This window comes from Bubalus bubalis, chromosome 2 (assembly GCF_019923935.1).
Source record: "Bubalus bubalis isolate 160015118507 breed Murrah chromosome 2, NDDB_SH_1, whole genome shotgun sequence".
Lineage (NCBI taxonomy): Eukaryota > Metazoa > Chordata > Mammalia > Artiodactyla > Bovidae > Bubalus > Bubalus bubalis.
Window position 1 is genome coordinate 7,723,446 of NC_059158.1, and position 19,968 is coordinate 7,743,413.

General features: G+C 41.8%; 1 protein-coding gene across 1 annotated transcript in view; it reads left to right on the plus strand.

Moving 5' to 3' along the window:
- The window catches only part of TMEM170B (transmembrane protein 170B), a 128,050-nt gene extending 114,499 nt beyond the window's left edge, over positions 1 to 13,551 (plus strand). Inside the window, exon 4 of the transcript XR_003103789.3 lies at positions 13,063 to 13,551. The gene's annotated coding sequence lies outside the window, so the exon portion shown is untranslated. The remainder of the gene's footprint in view (positions 1 to 13,062) is intronic.
- The last annotated feature ends 6,417 nt before the right edge of the window (positions 13,552 to 19,968 follow it).

Here is a 19,968-nt window from a genome sequence, read left to right on the forward strand (position 1 = left end):
GGCCAAATGCACCAACAACTGATCACGGGGCATGGAGGGACTGACCCATTAAGAGATTTACAGGCTGGGTATCATTATCAACATCTCCAGAACAGATATGGAAGTCTGACAGCAGTTCAGAAGTTCTTTCAAATTTTTAATTTAGTTGCCACATGAAGCTGATAACTGAGCCAGGAATCAGAAACCCAGTTCCTGCTTCCCAATGTATCACTGCGTCGCATTAGTCGAGGAACCTAACCTACTTCATTCATTCATCCATTTTTGGAAAAGAGGGAATTGTGTGTGCTCAGTGCTGTACCAGGTGCTGGGTGTTGTATGTTGAGTCAAAACAGATAAAGAATCGACCAGGGACTTCCTTGGTGGCCCAGTGGTTAAGCATCTGCCTCGCAGTGCTGGGGGCACAGGTTCAATCCCTAGTCAGGAAACTAAGGTCTCACATGCTGCAGAGAAACTACGCCCAAGCAGTGCCACTGATGAGCCTGCGGGGCACAACTACAGAGCCCATGCCCCACAACAAAGACTCTCGTGCTGCAACCAAGACTGGACGCAGACAGACAAATAGAAAAACAAGCTAACAAGCCAAACAAAACAAAACAAAAACACCTCAGTGCCTATCAGTAGATGAATATACGATTTATGGTCTCTCTATACAGTGGAATGCCTGCCTGCATGCTAATTTGCTTCGGTCATGTTCGACTCTTTGTGACTCTACGCACCGTAGCCCATAGTCTCCTCTGTCCTTGGGATTCTCCAGGCAAGAATACTGGAGTGAGTTGCCATGCCCTCCTCCAAGGTATTTTCCTGACCTAGGGATCAAATCTGAACCTCTTATGTCTCTTGCCTCGGCAGGCAGGTTCTTTAACACTGGTACCACTTAGAAAGCCAGTACAGTGAAATACTACTTAACAATAAAAAGGAGGTAATTATTGATTAACTGAATCTCAAAATAATTATGCTGGGTGAAAAAAAACAGACAAAAGCATACACTTTGAAACAGAGGCTCAGAACATACATGCTTACCTTATAAGATGGAGGATTCACCACTGGCTGTAAGGATAATTGGATGCTGCATAGATGAGAGGAAGAACAGTCTACGGTGAGAGTCAGGGATGCCCTTCAGCTTTCCCTTGGTGTCCCAGTTTCCTCAGCCAATGCAGGAGTATTTCTTAAGATTTCTGTGACAATCAAACAAGGTCATTTATGTGAAAAGTAAAAGTGAAAGTGTTAGTTCCTAAGTCATGTCTGAGTCTTTTTGACCCCATGGACTGTAGACTGCCAGGCTCCTCTGTTTATGGAATTCTCCAGGCAAGAATACTGGAGCGTGTAGCCATTCCCTTCTCCAGGGAATCTTCCCAACTCAAAAGGTTCAGTTCCAAAGTTTTATGGATTTTTTTTTAATAACATTTTGCAATTTATAAATAACATTTATAAAACTGTATATGTGGAAATGCTTTGCAGTTTTCAGTATAATGTGAAATGTTAGTTTTTTAAAAACCCATACAAATTTAGAACTGAGCCTTTTGATTCAAGACATAAAAAAAGAGTAAGCAAGAGTTAAGTGGCTGAGGGAGAAAGCCCAGTGACCAGAGAGCTGGAGACTCCAGGAGGCAGAACAGTGTCTAGATGGCAGGCTCTGAAGCAGCCAGCAGAGGGCCCAAAGGAGGGCGGCGACGGGAAAGCTGACTCCCTGAAGGACATTACTTCTGAAGCTGTTTTTTTCTGTAGATTTAAAATGCAATAAAGATGGGTGTCTTAGAAGCATTACAGAAGCATTTATGCACTTTGAAATCTCTTACATGCTACTATAAATAAGTTAAAGAATACTCTTGGCATTCTCATAAGATACTTTTTCTATTAATGTGTTTGAATTTGTATAACACATATTATCATTTCAAATCTGGGAAAATGCCATCACTTCCATTTTAATTTAATTGTTTGTTTAATATCATCTCCCTATCTCATCATCCTAAAAACAAACACACACACACACACACACACACACAAAGTTGATGATAACAGTTGAACTGACTAGATGCTTTAACTCCACATGTCACTCCTGTGTTGATCTTGCTTTTGCCTTGTACTACAATGGTCAGCATTGGAAATAAAAGCATTTATTCTATAGGGACTCACAAATAAAGATCTTACAATTGCATTTAGAGAGTTATATATCTAACAGCACCTGTAATACAATTGCAAAGCAACATTAAGTACTTTAGGTAATTATTTGTTTTGTTTTTTGAATATAATTTTTTATTTATTTCCTTATTTTTTCCCTGTGCTGGGTCTTTGCTGCTCCTTGGGTTTTTCTCTGGTTGCAGCAGGCTGCTCTCTAGTTGCAGAGTGCAGGCTTCCCATTGCGATGGCTGCTCTCATTGTGGAGCACAGGTGGACTTTGGGGTGTTTGGACTTCATTAGTTGCCACACGTGATCATTACTTGAAGTTCCCAGGCTCTAGAGCACAGGCTCAGTAGCCGTGGCACGCGGGCTTTGTCACTCTGTGACATGTGGGATCTTCCTGGATCAGGGATTGAACCCATGTCTCCTGCACTGGCAGGTGGATTCTTTACCACTGAGCCACCAGGAAAGTCCTTCTTATGTGTTTTTTTCAAGTAAACTTTTAGAACAGTTTTAGAATTACAGAAAGATTGTGAAGATAGAACAGAAGTTTCTGTTTACTCCATACTGAGCCTCTCCTGGGGTTGACATCTCCCATTACTGTGGTGGGTTTGATCAAAGGACTAGCCAGTATTGATACATTATTATTAACTAAGATTCATGCTTCATTCAGGTTTCCATAGGTTTCACCCCATGTCTGCTTCTGTTCCAAGGTCCCATCCACCATGCCAGGTTACGCTTTGTCCTCAGACCTCCTTAGGCTCCTCTGAGCTGCAACAGTGTCTCAGATTTTCCTTGGTTTTGATGAACTTAAGGTTTTAGGTTTTACCGCTCAGGTATTTTGCAGACAGTCTCTGAATTGAGATTTGTCTGATGTTTTTCTCATGTTTACACTGGGATTCTCTGTGGTAAGAAAATCACAGAGGTAAAGAATCATTTTCATCCCATCATGTCAGGGACACTTCATTAACAGTTGATAAAAACCTCGGTCACCTGAGTTATTAATAAACGTGTACTGTACTTTGTGCTGTTTACTCTGTGCTGTAGCCAGCCTGCCACTTATTTTTTTGTTTTCCAATATTTTGAGAATTTGAAAACACACAGAAAAGTTGAAGGTTTAAGGTTTTATAATAGTTTTTTTTTTTTTTAACATATTCCATACCATTGGTCTTTTATCACACTCATTTTATCACATTTACTACACACACTTTATCATATACTTGCCTGTCTATCCATTCTATCATTTTGCACATCAACCCACCTTTTAAAAAAATTCTGTCATTTATTTTAACATTTGTATTTATGTCTAACTGCGCTGCGTCTTTGTTGCCGTGCCGGGCTTTCTATTATTGCGGGAAGTGAGAGCTGCTCTTCCTCGCGGTGCTTGGGCTTTCCATCGTGGCGGCTTTTCTGGTTGCAGAGCACATACTGTACAGTGCGCAGGCTTCCGTAGGGGCGTCATCGGGCTTAGCTGCCCCTCAGCATGGGGGATCTTCCCAGACCAGGGAGCGAACCCATGTCCCCAGCGTTGGCAGGCGGATTCTTAACCACTGGACCACCAGGGAAGTCCGGTCATTTATTTTAAATACTGCCAGTTTTGCCCTTTAATGTAATAGAAAATAGAGCCAGCCGTGGTGCAAAGAGACCAAGGGAGAGAACCGTGCTGGATTTTAAGATAGAAATTCTGTAGATGTGAGGGAAGGGGCACATTTAGAAGAATGTGAAGGATAAAAATTAGCCTGCAAGTTAAGAACTGCAGAAGTCCTTTGGCATGATGAAGTGAGTCAGGATGCTCACTGAAACCCGAAAGATTGCCAGACGTTTGCATGGAAAGAGGCTACATGAAACTGGTTCAAAGCCTGCATGCCTTTAGGACATTTGAAAAGAATGGAAGAGCATTTGCCAGTTTTAGATACTCAGGAGCATGACTCCGAAGGGATCAGTTCAGTTCAGTCGCTCAGTCATGTTTGACTCTTTGCCAACCCCATGGACTGCAGCACGCCAGGCTTCCCTGTCCATCCAAAGGGATAATGCCGGAGAGACCAGACTTTGCATTCCCATTTCCGGGAACCCATCCCCAGCACTCCGCAGGGCATGCTGGGATACCATTTTAGTTATCCACCCCCCTAATGCAAGGAATGAGTAATGTCTATCTCCCCTTGACTGCACTTGAGTTTCTCCAGGAGAGTGGTCTTTCTACAATTTGCTGGGGCTACTGTCAGAAAGGAGTACAGGCTAGAAGGCTTACACAACAGAAATGTATTTCTCACAGCTTTGGAGGGTAGAAGTCAAAATCAGAATGTTAACAGGGGTGGTTTCTTCTGAGGGTGGTCAGGAAAAACCTGTTCTAGGACTTTCTCCTTGGCTTGTAGATGGCTATCTTATCCCTTGTCTCTTCACATTATCTTTTCTGTCTATTTGTGTTCAAATTTCCCTTTTTATAAGGACACCAATCATACTGAATTAGGGCCCATGCTTGATGACTTCTTTTTAACTTGATTGCCTCTATGAAGGCCTTGGGCTTCCCCGGTGGCTCAGCAGTAAAGAATCTGCCAGTAATGCAGGAGACACAGGTTCAATCCCTGGGTTGGAAAGATCCCCTGGAGGAGGGAATGGCAACTCATTCCAGTATTTTTGCCTGGAGAGTCCTATGGACAGAGAAATCTGACAGGCTTCAGTCCATAGGATCCCAAAGAGTCAGGCATAACTGAAATGACTGAGCATGCAGACGTGAAGGCCTTATCTTCAGATAAGGTCACATTCTGAAGTACTGGGGTTGGGACTCAAATGCGTGAATTTGGTGGAGGGACACAATTCAACCTGTAAGTCTTCAAGTTTATTTTTTGCATAACCCTTAAAGAATTTGGAAAAACTCTGTGTCCCTCACACAGTTTAACATTGGCATTTAAGGATTTAGATCATAGGTTTAAATTGTTCCAGAGAATAGAATTTCTGACATTTTGTAAATATTAACACTTGAAAATAAAATGGTTACCCTTTTAAGTGTATCCAAAGGAGTCTAAATACCATAACAATTTGACTCAATAACCATAATCCATTATGAAAAATGCATGCATAATTTCCTGTGGAAAGTTTATTTCTTTCCATTTTCTCTTTCCATTCCGATTCTCCCACAGAATTTTATCTTCATGTAATATATTTTCATGCCAGAAAGTCTCTTTTTGAACCACCCTATCATACTTCTCCTAACAAAATAGTGAATGGAAATTGAAGTTTTAAAATATGTTTTATTTCCTGGGATCATAAGGCTGTATTCAAACTTTCTTGTAGATTGAGTTGTTGCAATTATTATTGTTAATACAATTGATGAAGATTTTTTTTTATAAAATACTTTTTCTATTGTAATTTGTTAAACAGAAAAAATGACGTATCATGGAAAATGTTTCTCTGAAATAATGCTTGTCTCTCTAGTTAATTCTTAAATCCATTGATGAGTGGCATAATGCTAGAACAATACAGATTTCTGCATTGATTTTATTTTTGCCCCAACCTCATTTTTATAGCAGTAAGAATGAGAAGCAGAAAGACTTGGGCACTTGCACTAGAAGGTGAAGTGAGCTCAGAGCGGGGCCTTAGGATGGTGGTGGCGGCTTAGCTGATAAGTCATGTCTGACTCTCGAGACCCCATGGACTCTAGCCTGTCAGTCTCCTCTCTCCATGGGATTCTCCAGGCAAGAATACTGGAGTGGGTTGCCACTGCTTTCTGTGGGTTATCTTCCCAATCCAGGGATGAAACCAGGCTCTCCTGCATTGCAGGTGGATTCTTTACCAATTAAAGACACCAGGCCAGTAGGATACTCTGTGTGATTAATTTCTGTAATAGCTGAAAAATAAAAACATTAATTTTGTTACTAATCAAAATATTTATCTTATCGTGTGTTAAAATATATTTTCATCAAACTTAAGTGGCAGATTTATCTCATTTAATTTATTTAAAAAAAAGTCCTCCCAGTATAAATAAAACCAGTACCCTTTGTTAAACCTATCAGGAAGATAAGACTTATTTTCTGACAGAAATGTTTTAACTTCATTTCTAATTCAAATGTTAATACTGGATTTAAAAAATCTCATTATGTATTCCTTGAATTTAATATTGAGTAAATATTAAATACTACTACAACTAAGAAATAAATTTCAGAATGCATAGTAAGAAGAGATTTTAAGAAATGCAGATGTAATATAACTTATTTACTTTATAAGAAGTTATACAAACAAGATAATGAATTGAGATTTGTTTCTCATTATTTAATTTATAATAATGTAACAAACTATATTTAGCAAAAATCATAAATTATTTTGAAGTAGGTATGTGAAAAAAAGCATGCTGTTTCTTTGGCAAACGTGTTTGTGTGTACATATTGATTGTTGGTATTCTGCCATGAGGAATAGTTAAATTAGAAGCAAGTATATATATCACACACAAATAGCACTATTAATTTTTAGACCTTAAGATACGTTCCTAGTATTTAAAGGAAGGAAAAAGAACTTACGCTGAAACTCATTGATCTAGAAGCAAACATATAATTTTATTATTTTTTTGTTAGAGGAGTGGAAAGGATTAAGTGCTTTATAAATAAAATTATATGAGAATTTTCTTTAGCTGTAATACATATTTAATGATAAGCTTTTATCACGTGCATTTTAGCTGCTTTATTGAAGCGCACACACCAAGTCAGAAAGGAATTATAGTTCATTGGTGAATTTTATCCAGTTTACTCTGCACAGTTTGGTAGTTCCAGGAAAACATTTCAAGTGCATTTAAAACAAATCCAAGTCACTAACATGTATTCCTCTGGTTATTCAAAGCTACTTTTCTTTCTGGCTGATGATATCTATTGTACATAAATATTGAGGACAGCCTAAAAGAAAGGCCTACACCTGAAATTGCCTACATGTGAAAAAGTTATAGAGTATTAAAAATATTTTACCTGTGATTTGTTCTCATAAACTTCCCCTACCCCACCACTGCCAATAGAGTTGCAATTTTTGACATTAGTCTAGGAATAGTAGAGGCAAAATAATAGGGGTAAAAATGCAGAGGTTATCTCTTCTACCCCTCTCTACGGTATAACTGAATATTCCATTTTAACCCCAACTTCACTCTTAACAGAAATGTGTGTAATATAGGAAAGACTAGAAGGCCAAGGGCTTTATGGTACTCTAAGTAATCACAAAAGGAACCTTCTGTTTTATTTATTTACCTAAAGGTTTTTAAACTCAGGAACAACACACTGAAGTAAGATTTGGGATGAATGTGGAAAGGGCTTTTGTGAACACAGGCAGGTCCTTAGGCCAGTTCAGTAAAACTCTGTGTGAACTCCTTGAATAACCCTGGTGTGAAGACCACCAAATTCTTGGATATGTTCAAATTTAATATATACTGCCAAATTTCCCTGCAAGGTATTTTTGGCTAATTTCTACTTCCACCCGCTGTGTATAGGCATTCCCATCACCCTCTCTGCTTGTCAACATTTGATATCATCAGACTTCGAAATTTTTGCCCACTTAATAGCTGAGAAATGTTATTTCATGGATTTTGCTTCACATTTTCCAAATTTTTGATAAGCTTGGGTTTAAATATTTGTTGGCTATTTGTGTTTCTACTTCAACCAATTGTCTTTTATTACCTTTCTTCATTTTTTTCCTTTTGGTCACACTGAGTGGCATATGGGATCTTAGTTCCCCAACCAGGGATCGAACCTGCGCCCCCTGCATTGGAAACACTTAACCACTGGACTTCCAGGGAAATCCCATTTTTCCTCATTCTTTGATATTATATTTTTAAATGTAATTTTGCAGTTCCTTATATGTATATCTATTCTATATGCTACTCCTTTTTCATATGTTTCAAGTATTGTATTCTAGTATGTCACTGTCTTATAACTTCAGTTATAGTCCTTGTCATCATCATTATCATCTTTTTAATACAGTTAATAATAACCATATAGTTAAAGTATATTGAGTGCTTACCTTGGAGGAAGGCATGGCAACCCACTCCAGTATTCTTGCCTGGAGAATCCCATGGACAGAGGAAGCTGGCAGGCTACAGTCCATGGGGTCGCAAAGAGCTGGACACAACTGAGTGGCTAACACACACACACACACACACACACCCCTTGTGCCAGGTCTACTTAGGTACTGTAGGGGTGTTACCTAATTTAATTCTCACAACAGCCCTCTGAAATTGATGGTTGTTATATACCCCACTTTATACACAAAAACTGAGCTATAGAAAGGCCTAAGGAAATTGACCAAGGTTGTTCAGCCAGTAAGTGGCAGAGACAGAATCAGCACCAAGGCCGTCTCTCTCCGAGCACTCATGCTTAATCACTGTACTGTCTCATATGACTTCACCTCAAATACAATATAAATAGTACTGCAATCTTCAAGTAGCTTCATTTTGTTATAGTATAAGTGGTATTGAGTGTTGTAGTTAAAAACTGCTGTCCACTTCATTTTGAAAATTGACACGAAGTTCCCACAATGGGTTACATACTATGCTAGACTTGTGAATTAAGTAAAGAAAGAAAAAAGACAGTGTCCTACTCTCTGAGAGTTTATAGTGGTGTGGAAGATAGACAATTGCAGTACTGCGTGATGAGCATCGTAATAGGATTCAGCCAAAAGCACAGAGAGAACTCATAGCAGGGGTCCCTAACACGCAATCATGTGTGATCATGTAAATAACCACTTGTATGAATGATTCGGGGCTTCCCTGGTAGCTCAACAGTAAAGAATCCACCTGCCAATGCAGGAAATGCAAGAGACATGGGTTCGATCCCTGGATCAGGAAGATTTCCTGGAGAAGGAAATGGCAAGTCACTCCAAGTATTCTTGCCTGGAGAATCCCATGGACAGAGGAGCCTGGCGGGCTATAGTCCATAACATTGCAAAGAGTCGGACACCACTGAAGTGACTTAGTACACACACATGAATGATTCATATGGAATCTTTAGTCAATAAAACTGCCTCATCTCTATCATGTGTGCCAAACTTCCCTTATCTTACATATTAGTTGGGACCTAAATGTTCTAATTAAGCTTGTTTATCTGCTTGTTGAGATCTTTTTGGACTCTCCTTCGCCCATGGAAAGTTTTAGCTCGTGTTTCCATCAGTTGCCATTTACAGTTGCTTACTATGTTATTGCGGAGAAGGTGATGGCACCCCACTCCAGTACTCTTGCCTGGAAAACCCCATGGGCGGAGGAGCCTGGTAGGCTACAGTCCATGTGGTCGCTAAGAGTCGGACAGGACTGAGGGACTTCACTTTCACTTTTCACTTTCATGCGTTGGAGAAGGAAATGGCAACCCACTCCAGTGTTCTTGCCTGGAGAATCCCAGGGACGGGGGAGCCTGGTGGGCTGCCATCTATGGGGTCGCACAGAGTTGGACACGACTGAAGCGACTTAGCAGCAGCAGCAGCAGTATGTTATTGACATCCTTATTCAAGTCATTTACCCATGAAACATTGACAAGAGCGCTAGGATAGGTTTCTCAGACAACTCGGGGGACAGCAACCAGGCCACTGCTCAGCACTGAGAAGACAGGTCACCAGTGTTCCATGTCCTTCTAGAACACAGAGGGTTATAGGGGTGGGGTGGGGGGACAGAGCAAGGTGGTGACCCACCTGACAAGCAACTGGGGCAGCAGTCGTGGGGGTGGCATCAGTGGTGGTCACTGCTTCTGCTTTTCTCTTTCCTTTATTTTTTTACATACCCCACCAATTCTGTGTCATCCCTTTAAGAAATATAATGGAGCTTTAAGTTTTTGGCTGAGCTGAAAATGACAAGATTTACATTAAAACTGCCAGCCCCTCAGTTTATCCCTCTTTTAAATAGAAAAAGTAATGCTGGACACTAAATGAAGTCTTTTAAATTCCTTAATGTGTTTTGGAGAGAAGAAAGATTCAGGAATGCATGAGATTATTTTTGTTTTTAAATATTTGTGCTACCATCAGAAAAAAAAATGCATCAAGCAGTAAAGCCACTTGAGATTTCATAGCAGGGCAAGCGTTGTTTTATCTGGATTCTTCCTATTGTGTCATTCCAGATCGGTTATTTTTAAGCACACAAGCACAAATATTTATTTCTTGGCTGCTCATTTTTGGTCTCACCTCAGTTGCTATTTTAGCAATTGCCCTATAAATGGACAGTGCTGTGATCTCACAGAGGGCTGGAAAAGGGAGAGGAGAAAGGGAAGAGGCGAGCATGATGACATGACCGAGAGGAGCGCGGAGCCGTGAGTGCTGGCAGCCAGAGGAAGCCAACAGGAGAGCAGACGGTGAAGATGCTGCCCCAGGGGTGGGGACGGGCTCTAGGTTCTTTTGAATCACAAGAAGTGAGGCTGGGGGACATTGACCACAATGGTAAACAAACAAGGAGCAAATCCCTCTTTTCTCTATTAAGCCCTCACGGAAGAGGCAAACATGGAAGGAATGGCAAAGCAGAGACGGAGTTTGCAGAGCAGGGCCAGAATCACAGGGCCAAGGAGGGAAGGGTGTATTTCACGGAGAGAGAGTAGCTTAATAACTGACTCAGTGATGGAACGCGCTAGGATGAAGTCCTAGCCATTTATTATGAATACACTTATAAGCATGGTCAGAATCAGGATTGTAATTAAGGCAAGTAGGGGAGGACATAGACTTTTCCTTGGAAGGAAAATATTATTCGTTTCTCTATGAAAATGTTTATTTCTACAGTTGTGTCCATGGGGTTGGTCATTTATGCCATGAACATTATTCATCGGCTCATGCATTTATGTAGTACACATCAGGATGTACCATCTAGGTTTATGCTGTGCTGCCTGGGGACTGTCTGCAGAAAAGGGGGCTCATTTAAAGTTGAGTTTTCCACGTGGTAGCAGCAAATTTGTCTGAAGCCTGGCAGTGTTGTTTTGTTTTCACCGTGGCCCATTCCCTGTTATCAGAAGGGGTGTGTGTGTGTGTGTGGAGGGGGCTGGGGGGAGATTGATTTAAAAATATTAAAAAACAGAAACTCTACCTCATCCCTGCTACTTAATCCATTTTTGCAATCTCTTGGGAAATTGGAGAGAGGGAAGGAAGTCTGAGTCTCTCTTTAGGCCCTGATTATATAAGGTGAGGTTAGTTTTCCCTTCTGGTGCATGGAATCCACCTCATGGCTTTCCAGTCATACTTTTCTGCCCCGCTTAAGTCTATTTGCGTCTCGCTAAGCACACAGAATAGGGTGTAGCTTAGAATAGAGAAAAGGAGATGGGAAGGTTAAAAAGATGAAAAAATATGTGGAGGACAAAGAGGGAGATAGAGAGTAATTTGTTTCTAAGCTCACTTTTCAGAATGAGTCCAACCTACTAAGGTCCAGTCATGCATTCAGGCATTTACCATTTACTGAACATTTATAGGCCAGGTATTGCAGGATACAAAGTCTCAAGACAACAAGGCATATAAAGACAAAACATGACCCTTACCCTCAAGAAGCTTTCTGTCCAGTAGAGAAGCTGTGCGAGTGAAATAAGCCACAGTGCAATACGTCAAGAGCTCTGTAGAGACGTGCACAGGGCACTGTGGGAGAAGAGAGAAAGGGTTCAAAACCTCACTAGAAGTCTGGAAGGCTTCCTGGAGGAAGTGGTGCCATTAGCTGGTTGAAAACAAAGGAAAGAAGATTTGGGGTAGAGAGACAAGCATCTTTTAAATCATAGGGGGAGAAACTAATTCAGTACCCTGGGGCATAGGAGAAGAGACAACAAGGTGGGGCTGTCAAAAAGTGAAGGATATGGAATTTCCCCCTATTTGCAGGCTACTAAGTTGACTGGGTACCATTTCATGGATGCTGGCAGGTGACACAAAACTCCTAGGTCAGAGGCAAAGGACTTCGCTCTCAATGGTTTAGCAAACATCACGGGCTGCTGCGGCTGCTAAGTCGCTTCAGTCGTGTCCGACTCTGTGCGCCCCCATGGACTGCAGCCCACCAGGCTTCTCCGTCCATGGGATTCTCCAGGCAAGAACACTGGAGTGGGTTGCCATTTCCTTCTCCAATGCATGAAAGTGGAAAGTGAAAGTGAAGTCGCTCAGTCATGTCTGACTCTTAGCGACCCCACGGACTGCAGCCTACCAGGCTCCTCCATCCATGGGATTTTCCAGGCAACAGTACCGGAGTGGGGTGCCATTGCCTTCTCCCATCAGCCTATTTACACTGGTTTTCCTTCCCCTCCGTGTCCCACTCGGCTGATATGATAACCTAGATGGATGCTACCCATTCAGTGGGTTTGCATAGCGGCTGAGAAAGTCAAAGCCAAGGACACAGCACTGTTTATGGAAGCAGTCAACCATCAAGGGAGTGAGCAGTGACACAGTAGTCATGCTGTGGGTACCTTATGTGACCAGCTCCAGGGACTGCTCCGGGTCAGGAGATGGGAGGCTCTTGCAGTCTGGCACCCCCAGCAAGAGGGGAGAGACACTTATTGCCCCTGGTGGAGAGTCTCCCAACAGCGGCTAGAGAGTTAAGCAGGGGCTACACCAGTAAGGGAACCTTAGGCAACACTAAGGAATTTGAACTTCGAAAGCATGAGGAGCCACTGAAGACTTGACCAGAGAACTGTGATGATGATAACTACAATTTGAAAAGATTACTCACATAACTGTGTACTGAAAAGATTAGATAGCTGAGAGAATGCAGAAAAACAAGTTAGGAGGCAATTCCAGCTTACCATGTGTGCAGTTAACTGCCCAAAGTCAAGGTGCTAGAGATAGAGCTGGGGAAAGTTTGCAAGTCCAAGGATATTACAGAAGGTAAGATCTAAAGCATTTTTGTGGGTTTAATAAAAAGAAGAAATTGCAGGAAAAATGTGATAGGTGATATTACCAATAGCTTACTCCTACATTATATTAGCATTTTACATGTATTAACTTACTTAATCTCACAGATACTGTTCGTATCCTTATTTGCAGATGAGAAAACATGTGGGGAACCTAGAAGGTGGCTTTCCGGTTACCCGGTTAGACAGCTGACTGGGTGGTGCTGTTCTCAATGAGCTGAGGACCTCAGAGGTGCAGCTATGTAAGTGCGAGGGTGAGGCATTTGGTTTTGGCTGCTGTTACAAACAGAAGGTCTGTGTCCCCTCCAAATTCACATGTTGACGCTATCATCCCCAAAGTGACGGCATTTAGAGATGTGGCCTCTGGGATGTGATTAGGGTTACATGAGGTCAAGAGGCTGTGATGAGATCAGTGCTCTTAAAAGAAAAGGGAGACGAGGAAATCTCTCTCTCTCTTTCTCTACACACACAGACACACACACACATGCACACACACACACAGGCACCAAGTTAAGGCCATGTGAGCTCACAGCAAGAAGTATGGCACCATATATGGATGTGAGAGTTGGACCATAAAGAAAGCTGAGCACCAAAGAATTGATGCTTTTGAACTGTGGTGTTGGAGAAGACTCTTGAGAGTCCCTTGGACTGCAAGGAGATCAAACCAGTCAATCCTAAAGGAAATGAACCCTGAATACTCATTGGAAGGACTGATGCTGAAGCTCCAATAATTTGGCCACCTGATGCAAAGAACTGACTCATTGGACAAGACCCTGATGCTGGGAAAGATTGAAGGTGGGAGGAGAAGTGGATGAAAGAGGATGAGATGGTTGGATGGCATCCCCGACTCGATGGACATGAGTTTGAGTAAGCTCCAGCAGTTGGTGATGGACAGGGAGGCCTGGCGTGCTGCAGTCCATGGGGTCGCAAAGAGTCGGATTCGACTGAGCAACTGAACTGAAATGAACTGAATTGAACCGAATTGAACCAGCCAGGAAGAGGGCCCTTACTAGGAACTCAGGCAGGTGGCACTTGGATCTTAGACTTTCCAGCCTGCAGAACTGTGAGAAACAAATTCCTGTTGCTTATGCCACCCATTCCGTGGTGTTTTGTTATGGCAGCCTGAGCACACCAAGACAGCCCAGTTGAGTATGAGGTATCTGAGGAACATCTTACTCATGCTTTCTAGTAGATATTTCAGGTCTTTGTTGGAGATATAGATATAGAGGCAGTCACTGAGTGGGTGGTGAGTTTGAATGTAATCCTCCAAAGTATAAAGAATGAGAGGAGCAAAGGGCCATGGAATGGAGCTGTGAAGAGTGCCTACATTTTGGGGTCAGGCAGAGGAAGAAAGCCTCCAAACACAGAAGAGGAGTAGTTGGAATGGTAGAAGGGACAGACGAGAAGGAGAAGGCTCAGGAACCAAGGAACAGGGAATTTCACCAAGACGGGAGAGGGCTTAGCCGTGACTTGACCACAGGTTGGGTAGTAAAAGCACCATGCCCACTGAGCAAAGCAATTCATAGGTAATTTTTGGCTGTAAAGGCTTCCCTGGTGGCTCAGAGGGTAAAGCATCTGCCTGCAATGCAGGAGACCTGGGTTTGACCCCTGGGTCAGGAAGATCCCCTGGAGAAGGAAATGGCAACCCACTTCAGTATTCTTGCCTGGAGAATCCCATGGATAGAGAAGCCTGGTAGGCTACAGTCCATGGGGTCACAAAGAGCCAGACATGACTGAATGACTTCACTTTCCTTTTCCTTTTCTTTTGGCTGTAAAGAGAGTAGGATAAGACAGTAGACAAGTAGGGAATCATTGAAATTTGAATTATAGGTAAAGTTGAAATACCACTTGTTAAGTGAGGAAGTTACCTCAATGAAAAAGACTGTTCAGTCTGTGTTGGTTGATGGAATATGTCAAGCAGAAGTGGCAACAAAATGGAATTTTTTTTTCCTAAAAAATGTTTCCGTATCTCTTTTAAAGAGAATACAGTTGACTTTTAAGAAGGTCCTAGCAAGAATATGCGTTCCTCTTGCATAGATTGGAAAAACACAATGGGCACAAGTCCCAGATATTCCACTTATGTTTCAGAGTCTGGACTCTGGTCTAGCATTCCTGTGCTTTGTTCTGCAATTAAAATTGAACACGAGGGGTTAAGAGAAGAGATTTGGCTATCTTGTTGGTTTTGCTGAAACAGACTGCTGTTTGTAAAAGTGCTGCTGCTAAGTCGCTTCAGTCGTGTCCGACTCTGTGCAACCCCATAGACGGCAGCCCACCAGGCTCCCCCGCCCCTGGGATTCTCCAGGCAAGAACACTGGAGTGGGTTGCCATTTCCTTCTCCTGTAAAAGTGCTGGGAGTCTTTAAAGATAGTAGAGAGCAGCGACAGGTCAAAAAGATCATGTGATGGAGACCTTTAATCTTTCGCTGCAGTTAATTAACAGCCTAAGGGAGAAAATAAAGGAGAAAAGAAATGCTAAAAACAGAAAGAAAGAAAACATGGGCGTAGGGTCAAACAGTATACTTGTTGTAAAAGGAGACGATTATTATAATTAATGGTGATTCATATGGATAATGTCAATTTGTGAAAGCTGTGTGCTATTTCTATTTTTTTCCTCCTTCTGCAGATCTCTGCTAACTCAGCTACTCCTTTCTTCTGCTCTGTGAAACCTGGTCACTATGTTGTCTTTATATTTATGGTGTGGGTTTTGGTAGGGGGATTCTAGATATATAGCTATGATAAGTTGTTCTACAGTAGGCAAATATCCCCAAATGATAAACAGGGGCTGGATAATGTTCTTAGTTGAATGTAATTCAAAATGTAACTAAATTCATGGTCACCTGTGATCAAAGTGAAGTAACATCCTTCCATCTAAAGATGGTCTTCCCCAAATACTGACTATTGCTCACTATCTAGTCAATTGAAGAATTACTGAGACTTTAAGGTGGAAGGGCTTTCAGAAATCACATTTTCTCACTTATTTTTAAACAGTAGAAAATTGAGGCCTCTATAAGTTAAATCATATCTCCAATAGGATGGTGATATTCAATATTGGATTGGTGATATCCAAAATTGGATGTATCCAATAAATTAAATCACCAACAGGATGGTGGCAGGCTCTAAATTAGCACAGAGGTTTTCTGGTAACTTTATTGTTACTCATTGCCTGTGGTATACATGTGAATTATTGTTTTGTTGTTGTTTAGCTGCTAAGTCGTGTTGGACTCTTTTGTGACCCTATGGACTGCAGCACACCAGGCTTCCCTGTCCCTCACCATCTCCCAGAGCTTGCTCAAACTCATGTCCATTGAGTCGGTGATGCCATCCAACCATCTCATCCTTTGTCATCCCCTTCTCCTCCTGCCTTCAGTCTTTCCCAGCATCAGGGTCTTTTCCAATTAGTCAGTTCTTCACATCAGGTGGCCAAAGTACTAGAGCTTCAGCTTCAGCAGCAGTCCTTCCAATGAATATTCAGGGTTCATTTCCTTTAGGGTTGGCTGGTTTGATCTCCTTAAATATGTTATTATGTGTTCAGACACATTTGAATATATTTTTAAAAACTGCTCTCTTCTATACATTTAGGTGTTTTTTTCATTCACAGACATTAATTCAAAGACCTATTAAGCTTCTACTTATATATCCTTAGACAACAAAATTTTGTTATTTGTAGAGTATCACACTAAAGTTTTGAGGACCTTAACTCTTTTATCTTTCTAAATCCTGCCTTTCAAAAGCTTCTTTGGTAAACTTTCACTATGGTGATGAAGGGAACAACCTGGTTAGCTTGACATAAGCCCAATTTCTCTTTGAGAATCCTGCCCAAGGAGGGTTCCTTGGAACACAGGATGGTCTCTGAACTGTCAAGAGGTGAACAGGAAGCAAAAAACACACAGAGGAGGAGAGCTGGCGAAACTGCAGGGCTTTGGCAGTGATCCCTCTAGTGCCTGCGTGGTCTTTTCTGGAGACCTTTGTCTCCTTGAATACTCACCTTTGAAACCTGCTCTCAATTGCTGCTTATAAAAATAGTAGTTATGTCACAGATGCATGTCATTCTCTCTAACATCAAACGGACAGCTCATGTTCCTTGTTGGCATTGTTTCCCGAGGCTGAAGAACAGCCTCCCTTAGCAGGCGTGGGCTCATTAGTCATAAGTCTCCATCTTTACTTTTCATTTCTTATTTCCATCAGAACTTGTAGCATCAATGGTCAAATCATTTATTTTCATGAATGTTTAGTTTGTTTACATAATGTTTACAGATTTTTCAGTTTGTCTTTGAAAAAAGCACTGTCAAAAGTTTGGATGTCATGTTCCTGTTTAGCTGCTTCTGAACTTGGTGCTTATGCTTAAGTCATTCAGTCGTGTCCGACTCTTTGCCACACTTTGGACCCTAGCCCACCAGGCTACTCGGTCCATGGGATTTTTTGGGCAAAGAATACCAGAGTGGGTTGCCATTTCCTCCTCCAGGGGATCTTCCCAACCCAGGGGTTGAACCTGCACCTCCTGTGTATTAACTCTGTGGCTATAGCCAAGTCCCCTGACTTCTCAGAGTCTTATTTTTCCCTCTATAAAATTAGAAATGTTATTCCTGACCTGCTTCTCCAATAAGGTGAGGTGGGAGGGTTCTTGTAATATTTTGCTAAGTATGATAAGCAGAATGCAAAGATGGACCCAGAGATTCCCACCCCTGATATACATACCCTGTGTAACCCTCTCTCCTTGAGTGTGGGTGACATCTGTGAATATGATGAGGTTTTACTCCTGTGAGGTTTTTTTTTTTTTAGTTCTATTTCAGCTTTATTTTTTCCAATTAGAAAATAATCACTCTTTGTGATGAGTACAGACTTTTTAATAGCTACAGTAAGAATGTAGACTTTAGCTCTCATACTAACCAGTGTGGAGGATCTCTCTTCCTGTCCCCAAGTTGTTTCTTTTTATCTTCCTTTAAAAAATATTTTTATTTTTTAAATTAATTTTTGTTGTAGTGTAGTTGCTTTGGCTTTCCTAGTAGCTCAGCTATAAAGAATTCGCCTGCAATGCAGGAAATAGAGGAGACTGGGGTTCAGTCCCTGGGTGGGGAAGATCCCTTGGAGAAGGGCATGGCAACCCACTCTAGTATTCTTGCCCAGAGAATCCCATGGACAGAGGAGCCTGGAGGGCTACAGACCATGAGCTTGCAAAGAGTTGGACATGACTGCAGTGACTTAGCACACATAGATGCTTCACGATGTTGTGTTAGTTTCAACCATAGAGCGAAATGAATCAGCCATACACATGCATATATTACCTCCCTTTTGAACTTGCTTCCCATTCAGGTCACCACAGTGCTTTAAGTAGAGTTGTTAATGCAAAGGGAGATTTTCCTGGGTGGACTTAACCTAAGCCTTAAAAGAGAGCTGAGGCCTCCCTGAAGGAAAATATGTGAGATACCCTGATGGTCCTGAAGAAGCAAGCAGTCTGACTGTGAACTTCCCATGATGGATGGACCTGTGGACACGACAAGAACTTGAGTGCTGCCTCTAACAGCTGAGAATGGCTCCCAGCAGACAGCTAGCAAGAAATCAGGGGCCCCAGACATACAGCTGCAATTGTGCTAGTGTGTGCCTCAGACACACACACTGAAGTGTGCTATCTGTGGGGGCTTGGAAACAGATTCTTCCCCAGATGACTCTCCAGATAAGAATGCAGCTGGCTGCCACCTTGATTATAGCCTTATGAGACACTGAATGGAAAGTCCAGCTAAGGTGATGCCAGAATCCCCAGACCACAGAAACTGTGAGATAATCAGTTTGTGTCATTTCACTCTGCTAAGTCTGTGATAATTTATAACGCAGCAGTAGGAACTGATACACTCAGTACTGAACACCAAGAGGTGAAAGTAAAGGAAGTCAAGACTGCCTTACTTATCTCTCTAGCAGCTGGGGCACCGGGTTAGCTGATCAGATGGGCCCACCTGGAACTCTTGAGTCTGGAGGGAGGGATACAAAGACTCGGGTGCTTTTAGAGGTCAGCTCCAGAGAATGGCTGTGATGGTGGCAGAATCCCATTGTTGGCATAGTCTGGTGAAGAGTCTGACTAATTTCCACTGCGATTAGTCAGGAATCCTGTCTGTTATTTGCCTCCAAGTTGATTGTAGATTATTATAGATCATATATGTAAAAGTGCTTTGTAAACTTTGGCAAATTGTATCATTCTCTGGTTTCACTTTCCTTCAGGCTCATATGTTTGACCTTGGTCTCTCTCCAAAAGCTATTATAATTCTCGGTGTCTATCTTCATGCTGCCATTCCAATGAACAAAGTTACCTCTATTCTTAAAAAATAGAAGTAATGTGTAAGTCTGTGTGAAGATGAGATTATTAGCAAAAAAACAACTGAGTCAGAACATTTAGGAAGTCATAAAGAGGGACTGTTTCCTGGGAATTTGTAGGGCTTAAACTTAGGTTTAAGGACATGCTTTCAGTCACACTCAAAGATCAAACAGCAATCTCTGCCTGGCTGGAACTGTTTAGAAAACAAGTGTCCGCTACTGTGAGGCTCTCCAGGGAAGATGCTTCCTTGACCATTTTTCTGAATGGATTTGAGTCTAGTGAGCATGTGTTCCAGTTGATTCAAAATCACATCTTCCCTTGCAATGAACCACAAATCTGTACATATCCTCACAGATTCCTGTATTCCTGCCACTGAAAGGTACAGACTAAGGAATAAATGCAATGGAAAATATCATCTTTGAAAAGAAATGATTGAAAAGCATGGTTTAAAAAAAAAAACAACCCACTGCATTTATCAACGCCACCTCAGGGGGTAGGAGTTTGGGCAGCTAATCACAGAGTTCTTACAGCTATGCTCTTAGATTAACATGTTAGGATTTTGAGGCTATAAAAGTTTGAGAGAACTTGATGGCTGATCTATTTCTTTTGACTGTCTAAACCCAGGACCATTGGGTTAGTTTACATATGGCCACTGGGGCTCCGGGAACCTTTTATGCAGAAAGTCCCCTGCATTTAAAGGGAAAAGACTATAACCCTGACTTTCTCCACTCATGAC